Source organism: Calidris pugnax, unplaced genomic scaffold (genome assembly GCF_001431845.1).
Source record: "Calidris pugnax isolate Ruff unplaced genomic scaffold, ASM143184v1 scaffold3, whole genome shotgun sequence".
NCBI classification, from domain to species: Eukaryota; Metazoa; Chordata; class Aves; order Charadriiformes; family Scolopacidae; genus Calidris; species Calidris pugnax.
The window spans coordinates 570,293-590,151 of NW_015090799.1; positions in this window are offsets into that span (position 1 = coordinate 570,293).

Below are 19,859 nucleotides of genomic sequence, written 5' to 3' on the forward strand. Positions count from 1 at the left end.
TTTTTTTTTTTTTTTTTTTTTTGTGGTTGGACTCGATGATCTCAGAGGTCCCTTCCAACCACTAAGATTCTGTGATTCTGTGAATGCCCAACATTGGCCTCCATTTGTAGCCTATGAAGGCACGGACCCCGGTGGGTGATGCAACCAGAATCGTTTATTATAACCAACAGGCCGCTCATATAGTACCAATGTGATCTTCTTTCCCAACCCACACGCCCCTGCAACCCCCAACTGCCAAGGGGGGTGGAATTCCCCTCCATCAGCCCAGGGGCCCCAGGCATTGTTTACAGGTCGTCTGGAGATGCTCATGGGCCATCCCCTGCCATTGTTCCTGCTGCTGCTTCTAGTCTCTGCTTCTTCCCCAATCCTCTTAACATCCTGTCCTCCCACACGGTACCACACCTTATTGAGATGATATATATTTTTCTGAGTGAAAGATGGCAAGAAATAGCTTTTTCAGGCTGAGGTGCTGCCATCCTATGTGGTTTCCTATGCATGTCAAATTGCTCAATGCTCACACCTTCCCTGTTTCTCCAGGACAGTTGGCCCACACTGGCTAACAAAAAATGTGTAAAATTCCACCAGCACTCTTTTTGTTCATCAGTAAAGCCTTTGGTTAAAGTGTAGCCCACGATCCACTCATCTAGTCTTCTTTCTTTCTTGGAAAAAAACAATTATCTACTATTTCCAGCTCTTGTACCATAGGCAGCTTTGGGAAATCTGGAATTATTAAAAGACTGTTATACATGCTAACGGAATATTATATATTTATATAAAATAGAATATTGTGGTATTATGGTCATGCTAAACAGAGTTAAGTGTTTCTCAGAGTTAAACATCTTAAAAAACTGAAGTATATCACTTTTTGATGAGGAAGGAAACGCGGCATTATATATTGCAAGTGGGAGTTACCTGCAGGTAATGAGGTGGAAGGTTTAGGTGCATTAAGGCAAAGATCTCCGTTGTTCTTTCCTCTCCAGCAAACTTTATCTTATGAAATCTCTCTGAGATGACGTATACTGCTTAATAGATGTCAAATAACAATTGCTTTGAGGAATCTCAAAATATATTGAAGTACTTGTAAAAAAATAATTGCCCTTATGGGTAAACTTTGCATTTCCTAGTTGAAAATGACAATTTTAAGTCCACCTTCATTAGAACACTTAGAACGAGAAAAAGAAATTACAATGCTTTTCTGTCTCATGCAGATAATTGGACAAAATACCGAAGTACTACTTCAGATATTATTTGGGTCTTAATTAGGCTAAGCTTTCACTGAGTTCAGGGGGAGAGTAAAGCCTCAGTTCTGAAAATATCACCTAATTGCATGTACACAGGGAATGGACAGTCTCATGAGTATTTGTAAGATAGGTGCCAGGGGTATCAGCCTACGTGTTTGATTTCTGCTTCATTTCTTGCTCTTGCATGTCATGCCTCAGTTAAATCTGCAAATATTATTAATATATGAAACAGTTCCTGGTTAGAGGGACATTAATAAGCCCTGTCATTTCATAAAGAGTTGTTTGTGACTCTTACAACAGCGTTTTCAGATTGGTCCGGGGACACTTTACCCACCTGTAAGGAGGGAAAACCCCTCACACAATCTTGGCATCATCCTGGCGGATGAGCTCACCTTTTGGCAAAACCCTGACATCGAGCCCGTGTTTCCCAGTCAGGATGAGGGTCCTGGGGGAGAGGTGGTGACACCACGTGGGACAGCCTCTTTGGCTGGTGAAGTCTTGGGCAGTAAAGCCTAAATTTTGGAGATATTTAGTCTCCTACTCGGCTACCAGCGAATACAAGAGCCAGGGGGTTGGTGGAGTGACAGTGTGATGTATGGAGGGGAAAAAGCACCATATATTAGACCAAACACCCGTTCTATCTAAAGACATCTCTTTGAATGAGACATACTTCTGCCTCAGAACTCACAGCATGATGCTGTTTTCTGCGGCCACCGAAGTGATTACTCTGGTTGACATAAACTCTCCCAATGTTTCTGTTGCATTCAGAATTCTGGTTTTTTTTTCCCCCTTTTCGGAACGGTTGCTTGGCAGATGCTGCTGAGTAGCTGCTGCATTGCACACTGCAGTATTTGCTCAGTGGTTCAGTCAGACCCCGACATCCATCATTTACTTTGCAGTGAGCAATTGATATCTTCTGGGATGGCAGTGACAGCATAAATCTGAGCTCTCACTGCTGGGATATTTGAGTCCTGTCTTTTGAACATTTCATTTTATGCTGCTTCTCTTACCGTTACCAACTAGCACTTTTCTAGTTACATTTGGCTTTTAATAAAAATGACTGTAAAATAGGTAGAAATTATCAGTGCCAAATGACTGTTTTTCCTGTGTGATAAAACCTCTCCCATCGTTGTTTCCTCTGTGGGAATATAATTTGGAGGATTTTTATGTTGCTTTGAAATTCTTGGTCTTCCTGATTTGAAATTAAAAAAAGTAAAGCTCTCATTCCTGTTTAGTTCCATTTCGAGACAGGTTCAAAGCTGTGTTGAGCAATCCAGAATTCAGCCTCCGCGCTCAGAAGGTTAGGGCTTTGGTGTAAAGGCTATTCCAAAAGTAAATGTCACTTCATCTCCCTGAAATCACACTTGCAAAGCATGAATTCCGTCAAATGCATCTCATGAGTCAGTGGTAGTGGAGGATGATATTAAAAAAATAAAAAGTTGGTATTATTCCCTGTCTGTCCCATACTTAGGACAGAAAGCAACACTGCCTAAGGAGAGGCCTAAATAGAGTATAGAATCATAGAATCACAGAATGGTTCGGGTTGGAAGGGATCTTAAAGATCATCCAGTTCCACCCCCCTGCCCTGGGCAGGGACACCTCCCACCAGACCAGGTTGCTCCAAGCCCCATCCAGCCTGGCCTTGAACCCCTCCAGGGATGGGGCAGCCACAGCTTCTCTGGGCAACCTGGGCCAGGCTCTCACCACCCTCACACCAAAGAATTCCTTCCTAATATCTCATCTCAATCTCCCCTCTTTTAGTTTAAAACCCTTCCCTCTCATCCTGTGGCTCCCCTCCCTTATCAAGAGTCCCTTCCCATCTCTCCTGGAGTCCCTTGAGGAAGGGTCTCTGAGGTCTCCCCAGAGTACTGTTTGCTTGCACTGTCCTCAATCTGTTGTATTTACCAGCTGTCAAATGAATGATAACAACAAATATAGTTATTGGTTCTTCCTCCCAATCAGTCCGTTTGCTTTTAGTCAGCAGCATGAGACCATAGTTGAGAGACAAGCCATGATCTTGATGAAGAGAGGCACTATCAGTGCTGCTGTTTGAGCTTTTTCCTGCCTGGGAACCATGCGGAGTCCATCCCAGCGGGAGATTGCACTCCACAGATTTTGCAGGTAACATCTGCAAAATTGCTAAAGCCCCAGATGGAACCGGTCAGGCTGCAGACTCCCCCCTCCCCTTCCAAAGAGATTCACAGCCCAGTTGGCCATTTTGCACCAGCACAGTCATCCCTATACCATGTGGCCTGAAACATCTGCTCCTCCACCAGTTAGACCATTTCTAAGGGATAAATTAAAAACAATTCTAATTAAACACTATAATGGAACTATCAATCCGTGTTACTGAGGCAGAACAAGGATGTAATTAGTTATTGATACAAAAAGATTTGTTTAAACTGGTTTGGTTTGCTGTCAGCCACCACGGGCTTTGAGGGATCTTCTACACAACTTGAAAATAGCCACCACCGCGTCTTTCTTTTAGGCTAAAGATACACATTGGAGCAGGTTCTCATAAACTACCCAGTCAGTTGTGCCATGTTCCTCACTATTTTAGTCTATTTTGGTTCAGAAGTTTGCGCATTTATTTGTAACACTCTTTCTTTTGATGGCCAGTGCATTGCCTCCACTATTCGGATGATCTATTTAACATATGTTGTATTCATCACTTCACTCTATACACAGCCTTCTCTTTAATTATCCTAAAAGCTAGACAAGAACTCCTTACAATTCAACATTTTCCAGTCATCACCTCCTCTGTTACCAGGGAAAACGCTGTTTTAAACCCTGATGAAATCCTGCACAGCCAGATTTAAGTAGAGAGAGTGTGGGGGAAACATGGTGACAGTATATGAAGTGTGAGAGGACGTGGGAAGATTTATCTGAATGGGAAATGAATACGAATGGGAAATGAATGTCTCTTCCTTATAACACTGGTGAAGTCTGGTGTGATTTTTTGGGGGTGAACTGTGGTGAATGCACGCTTTGCAAGCTTATTACGGGATTGCAATGATCAAAATCAGAGGTCTGACCAAAAAGAACCGTGGAAGTAGTTTGAAATGAGGTAGCTTCAGTGGATCAGTGGTGGGTTTTATTCCATGTTCATTTAATGGTCTTAATTAGTTTTTCTTCAGTATTTGCTTTACAGCTTTCTGTGATCTTATGTTAAGACCAGTCCCTGTAATTATCCACATTATACGATTTGGAATCTGACTTAAACAAAATGAATTATGCATATTTCTCAGATATTCCCAGTTCTGAAACGATAGATTTTTCTAAAACTGCCAAAATTGCACCATTTTTAAACGCGTGCCTTCTGCATGCATTCACAGTACAGCACTCACCCGGGCTAGACTGTTCATCAAGGAAAATTCTTCATCAAATTCTTCCATCACTGGACTGGAAACAGTTTGTAATTTCTGCTGTAATTTGCGTCTTCTCACCCACTTCTGCTTCCCAGGCAGCAGAAATGAGTTCTAATGGAAGATACAGACACTACAGCACTCTGGCAACTTCAGTGGAGTCGATCTAACCTGTGAACAGTTTTTTTAACCCAAATTAATTTTATCAGAGGATTAAATAAATTGGGGATGTAACTACCTGGTGGTAGTTTGTTCCTCGGTAAATGACAAAACTAGTAAAAACACTTATTTAAAAAAAATAAATTAAAATAAACTCGCGTTTTGAGTTTTTTGCCTGACTATTGTAATGTGAATTTTTCTCCAACCTTCAATTTCCCAGGTTGTCCATAACGAGTCTCATAAAAATTTAGACATTTAGGAAATAGAAATACGAAATTATTTTGGAATAGACGGGGGAAATGATTTGTAAAATGTAGACAGATGGGTTTATTTTGTTCCAACGTACAGTACACCTCTACTGAGATGAGCACTGCTTGCTTCTCAGTCATGTCCTTAATGGAAAGCAAAACCAGCACCAGACCACTGTTGCGTGGAGCCGTTTCATCTGCCACCAGAGAAAAAAAATCACGTCTCTTTGTACAACACCGAGGGCTGTTAAAAAACATCCTTCCATCAACCTGGATTTATTCAGTTAAAGCAAGACCAAACTTCCTTATATTTCTCTCTGTCAATCTGAAGGAGAATTGCAGCTAGTGTGAGAAAGCATTTCATTTCCAGTCCCAATTTAGGCTCAGGGTTTTTTGCTATAACCCACATGTAGGAAGCCAGTGAGTGACAGATGCATCACCCTAAATTTGTGGCGTGGTCACATCACCAGCCTGTTCACCAGTGTTCATCTATAAAGCTGTCAGGTGGTGAACGCTCCGGCCACAGACGGCATAGGCCTGATTAAAAAAAAAAAAAAAGCCATCTACAAAGCAAAAGGCTCTTGTTACCTTTTTTAAAAATCAGTTCCACTGCTCAGTATCTTGTTTAACCCACAAGCGTTCCAGTCTGTGGGAACAACAGCAACTGTCAACACGTTAAAAGCAGAGGAATTCTCAGATGCAAGACCATCAAAGACCCTACTTTATGGTATTTTCCATTTTATTTTGCATTCCTCTTCCTTCAGTAAGGCTTAACTCAACACGTGTGGAAAAAAAACGACAGGGAAAAAAGGTCTATACGTGGCTTAGATTGAAACAGAGATTTATGGTCATATAATTGTTTTTCATAATTTAATTCTCTGAAGTTCAGTCTCATTTCTTTTTCATCTTCATGTTCAAGAGTAAAAGGAAAATTTCCTGCTGGTAAAATTACCCTGGGACGGTTTAATCCTTAGGCTGTGATGAGCAGTACTAAAGAATAACCAACCAGGTAATGTGCCTGATATACCATTTGTTTTATTCATATGAATATATTTACATAATAAAAACTGTGGTTTTTCCTGCCTGTTAGAGGATGGTTGGTGGAGCATAATAGTCCCCCATATTAACTGTGAAAACAGAATCTAAGATCCTTTCTTTTTATTCAGTTTCTAAGTATTGTTTGCCATAAGATTACTTTTGAATTTATAATTGTACTTGGAGACAAGAAAATAAGGGATCATCTCAGAAATCACTACAGAGGGGCGTGCTTGAAAGTGTCTGAAGAATGTTATATAGGTCTGCATACAAGAGTTAGATACTGACACAAAACTAACATTTTGGGAAGAGAAAAGAGCCTGTATCAAAATTATTTTAGACTGCTTGAGATCTTTTAGAGCCAAGCCCTCCAGGAATGGCCAACCAGTCAATGTTAGAGGTCCAGTTTTTTAGAAGCTGATGAGATTCTTTTATACTCACAGAACAACAGAATCTTCATGGTTGGAATGGACCACTGAGTTACCTCCCTGCACCTACTGGCTCCCCTTTGTGACCTGGGTGACCTTGTCATAAAAGGCAATTAATAGAGTTAAACAGGACGTTTGCCTCAGGAGCTCGTGTTGATTATACCCCGTAAGTGCCTTGTCTCTCAAGTGTTTTTCAGTAATTCCCAGTATAACCTTCTCCATAATTTTACTGGGCACTGAAGTGGGACTGATAGGCCTGTAATTACCAGGGTCTTCCTTCTTACCCTTCTTAAGAATTGGGACAACATAAGTAAATGGTGTTGGTGGGTGCTGGTGGATGAGAAGCTCAACATGAGCTGGCAACGTGGGCTCACGGCCCAGAAACACAACCCCATCCTGGGCTGCATCTCCAGCAGCGTGGCCACCAGGGCTGGGGGGGATTCTGCCCCCTCTGCTCCGCTCTGGGGAGACCCCACCTGGAGCTCTGTGTCCAGCTCTGGAGTTCTCAGCACAGGAAGGACCTGGACCTGTTGGAACGGGGCCAGAGGAGGCCACGGAGATGCTCCGAGAGCTGGAGCCCCTCTACTGTGAGGACAGGCTGAGAGAGTTGGGGGGGTTCAGTCTGGAGAAAAGAAAGCTCCAGGGAGACCTTAGAGCCCCTTCCAGTCCCTCAAGGGGCTCCAGGAGAGATGGGGAGGGACTCTGGATCAGGGAATGTAGCCACTGGATGAGGGGTTATGGTTTTAAACTGAAAGAGGGGAGATTGAGATGAGATCTGGGGAAGCAATTCTTTGGTGTGAGGGTGGTGAGAGCCTGTCCCAGGTTGCCCAGAGAAGCTGTGGCTGCCCCATCCCTGGAGGGGTTCAAGGCCAGGCTGGATGGGGCTTGGAGCAACCTGGTCTGGTGGGAGGTGTCCCTGCCCAGGGCAGGGCGTTGGAACTCAGTGGTCTTCAAGGTCCCTTTCAACCTGAACCACTCTATGAGTCTACAAATCTTGAGAGAGTAAAGAAGTAATGGTGTTTTACCTTGACATGTAGGAGTCAGAGCCCCACCACTCTATCCACACAAACGCAAGAAGGAGCAATGCTTCCAGCCATACATTCCAGTTCATTCTTCTGGGTCAAATACTTTCCAGCTTGCAAAAGCTTTGGGAAGTTTTCACCACAGTGTCTGGGGAAAAATTTGCATTGTCCAAATAGAAAGAAAATAAATTGTTTATTTTGGTGTCTTCCTAGCCCCTAGACAGGCAGGATGAATCACAAACATTGTCCAAGATGAATGTGACAAGTTTATCAGCTGCTGTGCATTGGGTCAGACTATATCTTGTACCCTTCACCATTCAGACAAGATGCATTTCACTGGCAAAAATTTTCATGCATCCCAAAAGCATTATGAATTTATAAACAAATTATCAGCCAAATATTTCTCCCAGGTCTTGTGCTGTTGCCTTCCATTCGTCATGAGTTTCACTAAAACCTACAAAACGTGAATATTCAGAAGGCAAATGTTTTTGAACAGATGTGGGAGCTGGAATTCACGTGGGTTAATGATTTGGTGAATGTGTGGATATAGCAAAAGTAGCAACAGAAATCATGATTATATTAGAAATAGTATTTCCCCCTGGAAAATAAAAATGTTCTGATGCAATAGCTAATTACCTCAATTAGTTATTAGATCAGAAATGGTATGTACACTGAGGTTTCTACCTTTATATTGTGATCACCTTAGAAAAGGGCTCATCTTCTGTATAGCAAATGTCCCTGTGTGACAGTGGGTGCAATGGTGGACTTTGGAGGAAAAAAAAATGCCCTAATTTCCATATCAGGCCCAAGCTCAGGGATTCTATGTTTAGAAACACAGAGGACATACAACCCTAGAAAAACAATCTTGCCCTCATTGGAACAGGATGGTAGGTCTCATATGTGAGTTCTGTTCTTTTCCTGATTTGTAGAACTGTTGTAGAACTTTGTTAGTGTTCGCAGTCAACTGCCATTATTACATTCCCCGCTTCTTTTGCTGCTACTACAGCCTGAACTGAGACAGACTAGTATTTTAGAAAGTACCGATTCAGATAAAAAGCAAACTACAAGAAAAGAAAGATAGAAAATCACAGATTTGAGGCACTACTAGACTGGAGCTATTTCTGAACATCCTGGGTCCTCTGTAGAGGAGAACGGTTCTCCTTGGAGCGATGGATAAAGGTTTCTTTCTATTGCTCGGTGATGTTTTTTCAGTGGGTTTTATCTGGGCTTTTTTTTTTTTTTTTGGTGCTGGACTATCTTAATTAGCTGCAATGTGACTGACAAATAATTTCAAAGGATGATCTGATCACTCAAAGGAACACACTGATGATGCTGGGCATTATGTGGTGACCCACACAAGCCATGGAAAATGGAGACAGTGTCACATTAGAAGTTAGGTAGCTAGATTAGCTCGATAGCAAGTACTTAATTATTTGGCTGGTAATTATAAAGGGCTGTACAGAACAGTATTTTAAGTAGGAGGTCAAATTCTGTATCAGATGCCCATTTTTGTGTCATTCCTTTACAATTAATAAATTATTAATAGATACCAAAAGCAACTTACAGAGAGGAATAGCGGGGCTGTAGACAGTTAAATCATCCAGTTGGAAATACAACATCTTATTTTAAGCCATAGTTCTAAGCAGTGAGTTGGCCTGTTTGGCTTTGTATCAACTGAATAAATATCCTGTACTCTCGTTTGCTGAAGTACTGGAGTTTTGCTTTTGTAATTTTCTATATACCTTCCATTGACTTTGTAATGACATACAAGGGAAAGATAATAAATTTTGGCCCATAAACTCTCGTGAGAATAGGGTAAAGTGGCAATTTGGACAGTTCAGGGACCTTTTGTGCTAAGAAGCATCTACAAACCACTGCAGGCGTAGCCTCCCTTCTATTGTCTGCCCTGGAAAGAACACCCAAAGATCCCAGAGCAAAGCTTGGCTGGCAAGAGTATAATGTCTGTTGAGTTACGATTCCCTTTTGATACTTCCTCCTTCCCATACAGTATGTGGGGATTTATGTGAATAATCCACAGCAAATTGGCATGTGACATTCATTTGTGGTTTGGAAGTCTATTCTGAGAAGGCAATTTGCTGTCATAAAGCAAATTCTACTCGAGGTAAGTACAACCTACTCCCATCCACTTCAGACATTATCTAAGCCCCAGTGAAGTGAGTGGAGATATTTATACCACTATGAAAAAAGTTTGGATGAGGTCCTCCTCCTCCTCCTGCAAAAGTCAGACTATGAACAGACTGGAAAAATTCTGATTTCATTCCTCCTTAATTCTTGAAGTCCTTGTGATAACGTGTCCTGCTCTCCCTTGACAAAACAACCAGGAGGATGTGCAATACGCGCTCGAGTTCTCCGCAAATAAGGATCAGGCCTGTTAGTGCTTAGATTGGAAATGTCCTGGAAGATCCTGTTTCCAAGCACTTTGGTGCTGCCTTAACATTTCGGGTGATATTCGGGAGTGTTTCAAGAGCATCAGCCTGCTTCTGTTACCAACTACCTTTACTATATACTCTGATATGTGATTAAAAAGGGAATTCTAATCTAATCTAATCTAATCTATCTATCTAATCTAATCTATCATGTGTTTTAACGAAGAGAAAATTCTCGTACTTTTTTTTCACTCTCTTATAATGCTGTAAGAGGATGTTATAACATTTTTGCTATTTATTATGACTGCAAGAGTGCCTTAGGGGCCTCCCCTCAGAGCTAGACCCCATCGTTTTATGCAGTGTAAAAGTAGGTGGTATTATTTTGCAGTTCTTGTCTCAGCCTGGTGTCTAGTACTGTTCATACCATTTAATATTGTCCATGTGGACAGCCTGAAATGGCTGTTTTCTAATCCTTGTTAAAGGAATTTCTGGACGTATGGTTTGAAAATTCTCTGGAAATCCATCTGAAGGCATCATATAAACCAGACATCATTATAATTTGTTTATTTTGGAGACGCTTTTCAGATAATTCAGTACAAAATGAAGGTGTGACGTGGGTTCTATCACAAGACTGGCTTTTGGCGTGGTGTACCCATTCACAATAGGGAAGTAAGTTCATTTTGTGCTCGTATTTAGCTTTAAAATAAAAAACAACCCAAAGACAAGTCACGCTGAAGCACGCACTGCTTTGTCCCAGGCAGAGGAATAAATCTCTGCTCCTTTCAGTCCCGTTGCTTCTGATGTCTCTGCGGTAAATATGGATCAGATCAGCTAGTTGCAGAGGACAGGGCATGAAACTTCCTTTAATTCTTGTTTTAAAAAGAAATCTGCTTCTGTAGAAAAAAATTGCTTGCCTTGGAATGCGTGGAAAGTAAAAGGCTGAATTTCTTTTTGAAAAATGCTTCTCTTCCTTTGCCATCACATCTCTGATGTGTAAAATACTTCCCTGCAGAGCACAGAACAGAAGAGCCTACAAAGGACTCTGGAGGAGACTCTGCTCCATGGGGCTGGGTCTTTTTTTTTGGTGCAGATGATGGTAGAAACCGTCTGGGGCAGATAAATGCAAGTGGGAGCTCTGGGACAGAACTGAGTTAACAAACATTTAGGCTCCACCAATTAAAACAAGCTTCTTAATTACGTGGCATGGAACGCATGAGGGTACTCACAAAGAAAACGGGTTTGGTCACCTCTTTATCGCCTGAATTATGTGACTGGTTTAGATTAAAGCTCGGTAGCTGGCTGGAAATGAATTGTGTATTTCCTCACATTTCTGAGAGGCCAAATTCTCACCTCAGCTACATCCCCTCCGAGGAGAGAGGAAGCTCTGCTCTTCTGTCTGCGTTGCCGAAAGACAGACTGTGTTATCCCCTTATTTATTTAAACTCTTTAACTCAGAAGAACAGAAGACATGTATTAAATATAAAAACTCTAGTTCAGTGTAAGTGCTTCTGTATTACCTGGAAATGAGATGAAAAGCTAATTATTTTTAATGTGAAATTTTGAAGCAAAGCACTCTATCTAATTTCTTTTAAATTATATTAATACCTAAATCCCACACAAAACAAGAAAATAATAATCTAAGCAATAATGTGATGTAGTAAAATCGATATTGATTATTAGGAGTAAAAGTGCTTTATGAGAAACAGTAGCAGCCTTTTAGGATCCCTTCGGAAAAAAACATCGTAATAAAACTAGAATAATTTACTACAATCTCATCACCTTTTAAATAACTAAAATTCTGGAATGGGATTTGTGTTGTCAGAAGAGCTGTTGCTTTTAAGCATCGAGCTGTGTGCAGTTATGGAGTATGTGGCTGGGCTGGGCTGATAATCTACCTTTCTGATTAAAAGAAGCATTTTTTTCACACTGGCCCTTTCTCTTGAGTTTTCTCCCTCTCTCTGTCTAACCCAAGAGTCCCCCCAGGAGGCTGAGAAATGGGGGAGGTGAAGTTCATGTAGATTAACTGACCTCAAGGTAGCCTCTCATATACCTTGCACTAATCAATTAGGAGCATTAGGCAATAAATTGCCATTTGGAATATGTAACTTGTCCCCTTGCCCTCCTTCGGTAGAAGGAAGCCTGGAATGTCTTATTTATATATATGTAAAAATATATTTTGATCTATTTTTTAGAGAAGATAAATACATTAGAGAAGACAAATCAAAAGAATTAAACCTTGCGTTTGGGCTGGAAACAGGGAGATTTGTGACAGCCCTTCGTTCCTGGGCAAGCTCCATAGCAGCTTCACGCTGATTTCTGAGGCGGTTCCAACTGCACACGTGAACTTTGCCATCACCAAAAAGCATTCAAGGCCCAAGCTGTCATTCCTGCTGGAACTTTGGATGTGCCAGGCCTGGACAATTGAATGCTTTGAAGGGAAGCCGTGACCTTGAACTCAATTCAGTATTTTATAGTAAGCAGTTTTGCTGAGCAGAGGACAGATCCGACGCGCTCTCGGTAGCCCGTGTTGCCAGGGAGATGGGTTACAATACCCTGTGGTGCCAGGAATGTGGCTGCACAAAGGCATTGGTGTGAGGAAGGTATGAACATCAAAATCCTATCTCTCACCCATTATAACGTGACTATTTGGAATCTGTCTGCCAGACACGAGCCCTTTTGCTCCAGAGATTCGTTGCTAGTTAAAAGTTGCTCCAAAAAAATACATTTTTCAACCTCAGGTATGAATTATTTTCTCCCCACCAGTACTCCCAGCAGCCAGGGGCGAGGGCTGGCCCAGGAGGGCAACATCAGGTCAGAGGGAGTGAGATCCAGGCTGTCCCTGACCAAGAGCACCCAGAAAGGGAGCTGGGAGTGAAGGAGTCATAGAATAGAATCATAGAATCATTGAGGTTGGAAGAGACCCTTGGGATCATCGAGTCCAACCATCTCCCCTACTCTACAAAGTCCTCCCCTACACCATGTCCCTCAGTACCCCATCTAAATGACCCTTAAACACAGCCAGGGACGGTGACTCAACCACCTCCCTTCGCCCGTCTTCACTGTCACCACTGAAGCCTGAAGAAAAAGGTGTGGAGGGTGTCAATGTGACATCTGAAATACCGGTATTACAGGGCATTTTGCCTTACATACTTCTGACAGCGTTGCTGAAATTACGAAATTCTGGAAGAGCATTATTTATAGCAAAAAAAAAAAAAAAAGATCTTTGTTATTTTTACAGATGCGTTGCAGGATGCCTTTAATATTCAGTAGAACTGTTGTTTACCTTCGGTTACAGTCTCTGCTGACAGGATCAAACACTTATCTGGGGTTGAAAAAGAAATGATTAGTTTCTTCTAGTTTGCTATCTGCCTGTACTTTTGTATATGAGCACAGCTAGAGGTGTGTGTGCGGCTGCGGGTGCATCAGGGAACGGTGAGAAGGCTGAAGCAGGGCACCAGATTGTACACCAGAGAATCATAGAATGATTTGGATTGGAAGAGACCTTAAAGATCACCTAGTTCCAACCCCCTGCCCTGGGCAGGGACACCTCCCACCACACCAGGTTGCTCCAAGCCCCATCCAGCCTGGCCTTGAACCCCTCCAGGGATGGGGCAGCCACAGCTTCTCTGGGCAACCTGGGCCAGGCTCTCACCACCCTCACACCAAAGAATTTCTTCCTGAGATCTCATCTAAATCTCCCCTCTTTCAGTTAAAAACCCTTCTTTCTTGTCCTGTGGCTACATTCCTTCATCAAGAGTCCCCCCCTATCTCTCCTGGAGCCCCTTTGGGGACTGGAAGGGGCTCTAAGGTCTCCCTGGAGCTTTCTTTTCTCCAGACTGAACCCCTCCAACCCTCTCAGCCTGTCCTCACAAGCAGAGGGGCTTCAGTCCTCTCCTCATCTTGGCATCAGGTACCTTCTGCCCAGCTTTTGAAGCCTCACATAAAGACATCATGTTCTTTTGAGCTGTCTTGTAAGAACATATGTCCACAGTATGTAACCAACCCTGGGGCATCCACTGGTGTAGAGGCCAAAAGCTCATTAATTAGCACTGGGTCTGCACCCATCCTTGTCTTGTGTATCTACACTTCGGCTCATTGCAGTCATGGGCCAAGAAGAAGAACATCTTAAACAGTAGAGAAACATTTCCAGATTTTGAAGGGTCTTGCTTTTTTGGGAGTATAATTGGGCCAAATAGCATGAGAACTGATTTAAAAAAAAAGGAAGGTCATTTGCTTTGAAAATACCATGTTAATAAATCCAAAAGTTTTTAGAAACAAATAGATTTTGTCATATTTTTGGATGAGAAAGTAGAAGATCATTTCTTCTAGTTTTAAAAATGTATGTGAATAATGTGCAGAGCTTAGTTTTAGCTTCATGGTTTAGATATTATTCCTTTAGACTTTCAAATTATATTAGAAGATTTATCTTAATTTTCTGATATTATATAATGCATAAGTTAAATTACATATTGTCCTTATTTTCTTCTAAAATGTTTCAACAAAGTAATGAAGTGAGATGATTGAATTATTTCAATTTTACTAGAAATGTGTTTGAAAAGTTGGCTTTTAGTCCTGACACTGAGTTAGAAAAAAAAACGGAGTTGTTAGAAGTACCTATGAAATGGAAATGATGTCTTCCAACCTGCTGTATAAATAAGTGGCAGATTCACATATGAATGGTCTACTGGTATCAAACGAGAGAAGGAAATGAGTCAATTGTTATAAAGCTGCTGCAGTAAAGACCTGCAAAAATCAAAAAGACTGTTGAAATCCATACCAAATTTAAGGGGGATCCTGCATGAAAAATTTCAGCATGGGTAATGTTTATGCTCTGCACACACCTACCCCAAGTTTCGGTCTTGTGTTTCTGTTGTCCTCAACAAACTGTGTCAGAACGGGCTGCATCCCACAGTCCCCAGCTGTAATTCCCAGGTAATGACCCGTGCCCAACAGATACTTTAAGCATATTAGTAAAACCTTGAGCTGCTTCAGGTGTCAGTTCTGCAATAGATACCATTTCGTGCTGGTGTGCCTTGGACATTATTTCTTTTAATGAACCAATTATTTCAGCAGTGAATAATAATCAACGCTGAATCTGCAAGGGGCACGCCTGGTGTATGTGTGTGCACATGTTTCTTAGACAAAGCAGGTTAGGTCCTGGGGCATAATAAATATATGGGTGAACTCCACTGGAAAATGTGGGGATCGGGCCCATTTGGACATCCAAATTAACAAACTTCTCCTTGTGGACTTTTTTTCCACCTTCCCTGAGAACATGCTGCACATGGTCACAGAGCCTGAAGACCTGCCCCCATCCCTACCATCATAATGCTGTGCGTTTCTGAAATACCTATTTATTAGGATGTGTATGATACAAGCTGGTGAGGGGCCTGGAGAACAAGTCCTATGAGGAGAGGCTGAGGGAACCGGGGATGTTTAGTTTGGAGAAGAGGAGGCTGAGGGGAGACCTCATTGCCCTCTACAACTACCTGAAAGGAGGGTGTAGAGAGGCAGGTGTTGGCCTCTTCTCTCAAAGGACGAACAACAAGACCAGAGGGAATGGTCTGAAGTTGGGGCAGGGGAGATTTAGATTAGATATTAGAAAGAATTACTTTACTGAGAGAGTGGTCAGGCACTGGAACAGCCTGCCCAGGGAGGTGGTGGAGTCACCATCCCTGGAGGGATTTAAGAAACGTATAGACATGGCTCTTCAGGGCATGCCCTAGTGCCCAAGGTTATTGGTTTATGGTGAGGTGCTGAGTGTGGGGTTTAGTTGGTGGGTGCGGTGTTTTTGGTGGGTGTTTGGTGTGGTGTGTTTTTGTGGTTGGACTCGATGATCTCAGAGGTCCCTTCCAACCACTAATATTCTGTGATTCTGTGATTCTGTGATTCAGAACCTCCTATTGCTTATGAAAAGCAGAGACTAAAAAGAACTAAAAAAATAAATAAATAAAAAGAAAAGATAGGTCAATTCATCTGTAATTTTCTAAATCCCAAACTGTATTTGCCATTTTCTACAGTAAGCAGACATTTGAAGAACGTGCAATTCTACCCATTTTAATAGTGTCTTCACCGACTGGACATATACAACAAATCTCAAATCAAAGGATTTGACTGAGATGAAAGCGTAGTTTGGCATGAATGAGATTATATGAATATCGCTTTTCACAATTCCATAAAAATCCTGTTTGTGGGGAATAGATTTGCTCTTGGAAGTTCCCAGGTCTATTTCTGAGTAAAAGCTGAGTCTCATTTTGCTTACTTTTCTTCTCCTGGTGGCAAAGACGACAAAAGAAAAAATCAATACCTTGAAGCTGCAACGACCTTCACACAAAAAAATTACTTAGAACAGAATTTAAATTGTTGATTACTTTCATAATTGTCTTTTTTTATTTTATATCATTTTGCAATTACTTTATTATAAAACATTAATCCTTTCTTCACTTTCAGATGGTTCATTACGCATAATATTGCACAGGAGTAAGACTTCAGCGGCTCTCAAATACAACATTATTTCTGTGTCATTTTGATATTCAGGTCGGGTTCACTGAATTTGTAATTGGGAATCTCCTGTACGTTTTCAACATTCGTCTCTACTGAAGACAGAATATCATATTCTGGAAGAATAGGCTACTGAGCCTATTACTTTTGTTTGATTTCTCTATAGCCATGAAGTATTTTACTTGGGTCAACAGTCCTATCAGTGGAATCACCTTCTTACTATCCTTTTTTCCTGTCTATACTTCTGCTTAGTGAAAGACGATTTCCACCTGAAAATTGTTCCATATCATGTGGGGGGACAAAATTTTTCATCTTCAGCCATACTCTTGATAGGTCAGTGCACTAAATATATTGATATATTGGTAGAATTCCTTCAGCATTCCTAAAAGTGCAGGATCCCAAGGAAAATTGCACCCGTGCCTTCCCTATAATATACTGGTTTGCTGGTGATTGCAGCCAGAGATAAACACTAGTGCCAACAAGAGGAAAAGAGCCCTAAAAGCTCTACCTCCAAGTCCAAGGATGGGAAAAAAAAAAAAAAAGAATCCCCTCTCTGGACCTGCTGGCAACGCATCTTTTGATGCAGCCCAGGATGTGATTGTCCTTCTGGGCTGGAAGTGCCCACTGCCTGCTCATGTCCAGCTTCTCCTCCACCAGCACTCCCTTTCCAATCCCTCACCCCCTAGTTTGTATTGGTGGCGAGGATTGTTCCGGCCCAGGTGCAGAACCTTGCATTTGCTCTTGTTGAACCTCATGAGGTTCACCTGGGCCCACCTCTCCAGCCTGTCCAGGTCCTTTTGGATGACATCCCATCCCTCTGGTGTATCCACAACACCACACAGCTTGGTATCATCCGCAAACTTGCTGATGGTGCCTTTAATCTCCCTGTCTATATCATTGATAAAAATGTTAAACAGCACCTGTCCCAGCACGGACCCTTGAGGAATCCCTGCAAAAGAGAAAGCCTGTGGCTGTCATATCACTGTCTCCTGAGGATGACAGTGGGAAAAGAAGGATATCTTTTCCGACTATCCACTTATCTATTCACTGAAATATCTAGGTCTCTTACTTCTAGCTAAACTTCACAGACCCGTAATAACACAGAGAATACAAAACGGGGGTGATTAGAAAATTGGATTTATGTTCCAAAGCACCCCATGTGCTGTAAGTCAGTTCCGTCTGGCGTCCTGAAGCAGCTTGTGAAGTGTGTACTAGTTTATTAAGATGACGTTTACGACATCACTCTGTGTTTTCAACATGACAAATCTGTCTCCAGTTACTGTGGAAAATAGGATGAGCGCTCATAGCATGTTCTGCTTGTTGCAAAGGGAAACCCAGTGACCAGCCATGGCAATGGCCTCCTTATTGTGGCCTCATCCACGATGTGACATCGGCGGTGGCCATCAGAGGACAGGCCAGTGCTGCCCACCTCTCAGAACCGAGGCTTCATTTTACCACCCGAAGTGTTCGAATTAGATTACATGAATTCCTCCCTTAAATTACCCAGAGTGGTTTTAGCACAGTGACCCAGGAAGGTTTAAATTTAAAATGAATGACCAAGGGTTCAGCTTTAGTCCCTGTCGTATTAGGAATTATACTGAAAAAGCTTTAACAGCCTCCCTGTGTGTTTGGAAAAGTCTTTCTGATGATGCCTCGTCAAAATCCTCACTTTATTCTTGCTAGTTTTACATTAAGTTGCTGTCTGCTGGAAGCAGGTTTGATCACAGCAGGAGCCCCAACCAAGGTTAATTTCAGAAACCCCGAGGAAACATTCAGAGCTGTCACATTTGTGGAATTGGGTGCGCTCCTGCCCCTGCCCCACATCTTCTTTGGGTGGATCCTTCTGTAGTGTGGACACCAAGAGCCACCAGCCATTGTGTGGCCAGGGAGGTCCCAGCCTGTTCCTGAGCCTCCTCCACGCCAGGGATGCAGCAGCTGGAAGGGCTGAAAAGGGGATGCCTCTTAGTGAAGTCTCCCTTTAAGGTGAACAGTCACCACATCACGTCTGTGGTTCAGCCTAACCATGTTCTCTCCCTTCCCACTCAAAACCCCATAGGAAAAATTTATGTAACAAAAGTTTGTATAAACCTACGGAATAAACTAGGTAGTGGCATCCTGTTGTCCTTCAGCTGCTGCTTAGATTTGTGCAGCTCCTCTGAGATATTTGGGGTGGTGTTTCCAGAACCAGGAAAACAAATTCTTCATACATATATATATATATATACATATTCTTCATAATATATTTTGAGCCTGGGCTGCCATTGCTTTTTGTGGCTCTTGCCTCGTTAAAGAATTCTCAGCAAAAGGGCCAATTTTGTATCTATTTCCTCCCCTCCTCCAGACACATCATCACCTGTCTCTTTGCCCTCTTCATTATGGGTCTGTTCAGAGACAGAATCTCCAAAGGCAACGGGGGAACATCATCAAACACCACTGCTTTTTGTTGTCTTTGCCGTCCTCTGAATAGGAAATTCCATAAAGAACATACAGTGAAGAACTGTTGAGCCAATGTCCGTTCTGTGGAAGCAGCCAGCAGTAAATAGCCAGAAAAGTGCACAAGAACAAGGCAAAATACAGCAATTCTGCCCTCCAGCCCACAACAGGCTCTGGTTTGCTGAACTAGGTCTTTTTATCTGCCGTGTCTGTTGTTGCTGAGTGGCTTCCATGCTCAGTTCATACTGACTTTTTTGTCTTGTCCCTCCTGAGTTTGCCTACGTCCAAATGTCCTGAGACTTTAGCGAGGTTTCTAAGGTCACGAATTTCCTTTTCCACAGATGAGAAGCCAGGTTTCATTGGTTGTGTCCTGTAGGTACCTAAAGGAATCTGACTTCTGTCTTTTTAATGCCATTTATATCGCTCCCAGTCCATTGGTGAAAAGTTCACCTGAAACTTCCTGAACTATATAGGCCTGTAAATGGCTCCCGATATCAGCCTCGTAATGTCTAGCAAAACCCCCAGATTTGAACAAATGCCTGTATATAATATTATCTAGTTGCAGTCTCTCGGGGAAATAAGAAAAATGATCCAGAATGAGTACCAAGTTGTGCAGTTGACAGAAACAAATCAGTGCCTACTTTGCTTCAGGGGGCAATTTCTTCATGTGCAACCAGTGCAGCTTTTCTGCTGGTTTGGTTTTTTGGCATTTGTAACACGCCAAGCCAATATTCTTAGAGTTATTATTCATAAAAAGTTTCTGTACCAGTAAGAATTGGGGTTTTTTTTAGATTTTTAGTCCCTCAATGACCTTCAAGATCCTTTTTCTTCAGTTTGCTCCGACAAGTAATGTGTCACGATCAAAGTGAAGTATCACCTAGGACTGGAGCTTTGATTTGGGTAATGACCAACCAATCTGTGCTAATAACCTAAATTATTTCCTGAAGGTTTTTAACCCAACCTGTTGTTTTGCACGCCACAGTGCAAACTGGCATCTTCTTACGGGTCACTTTCCAGTTAAGTATGAATTCCTCACCTCT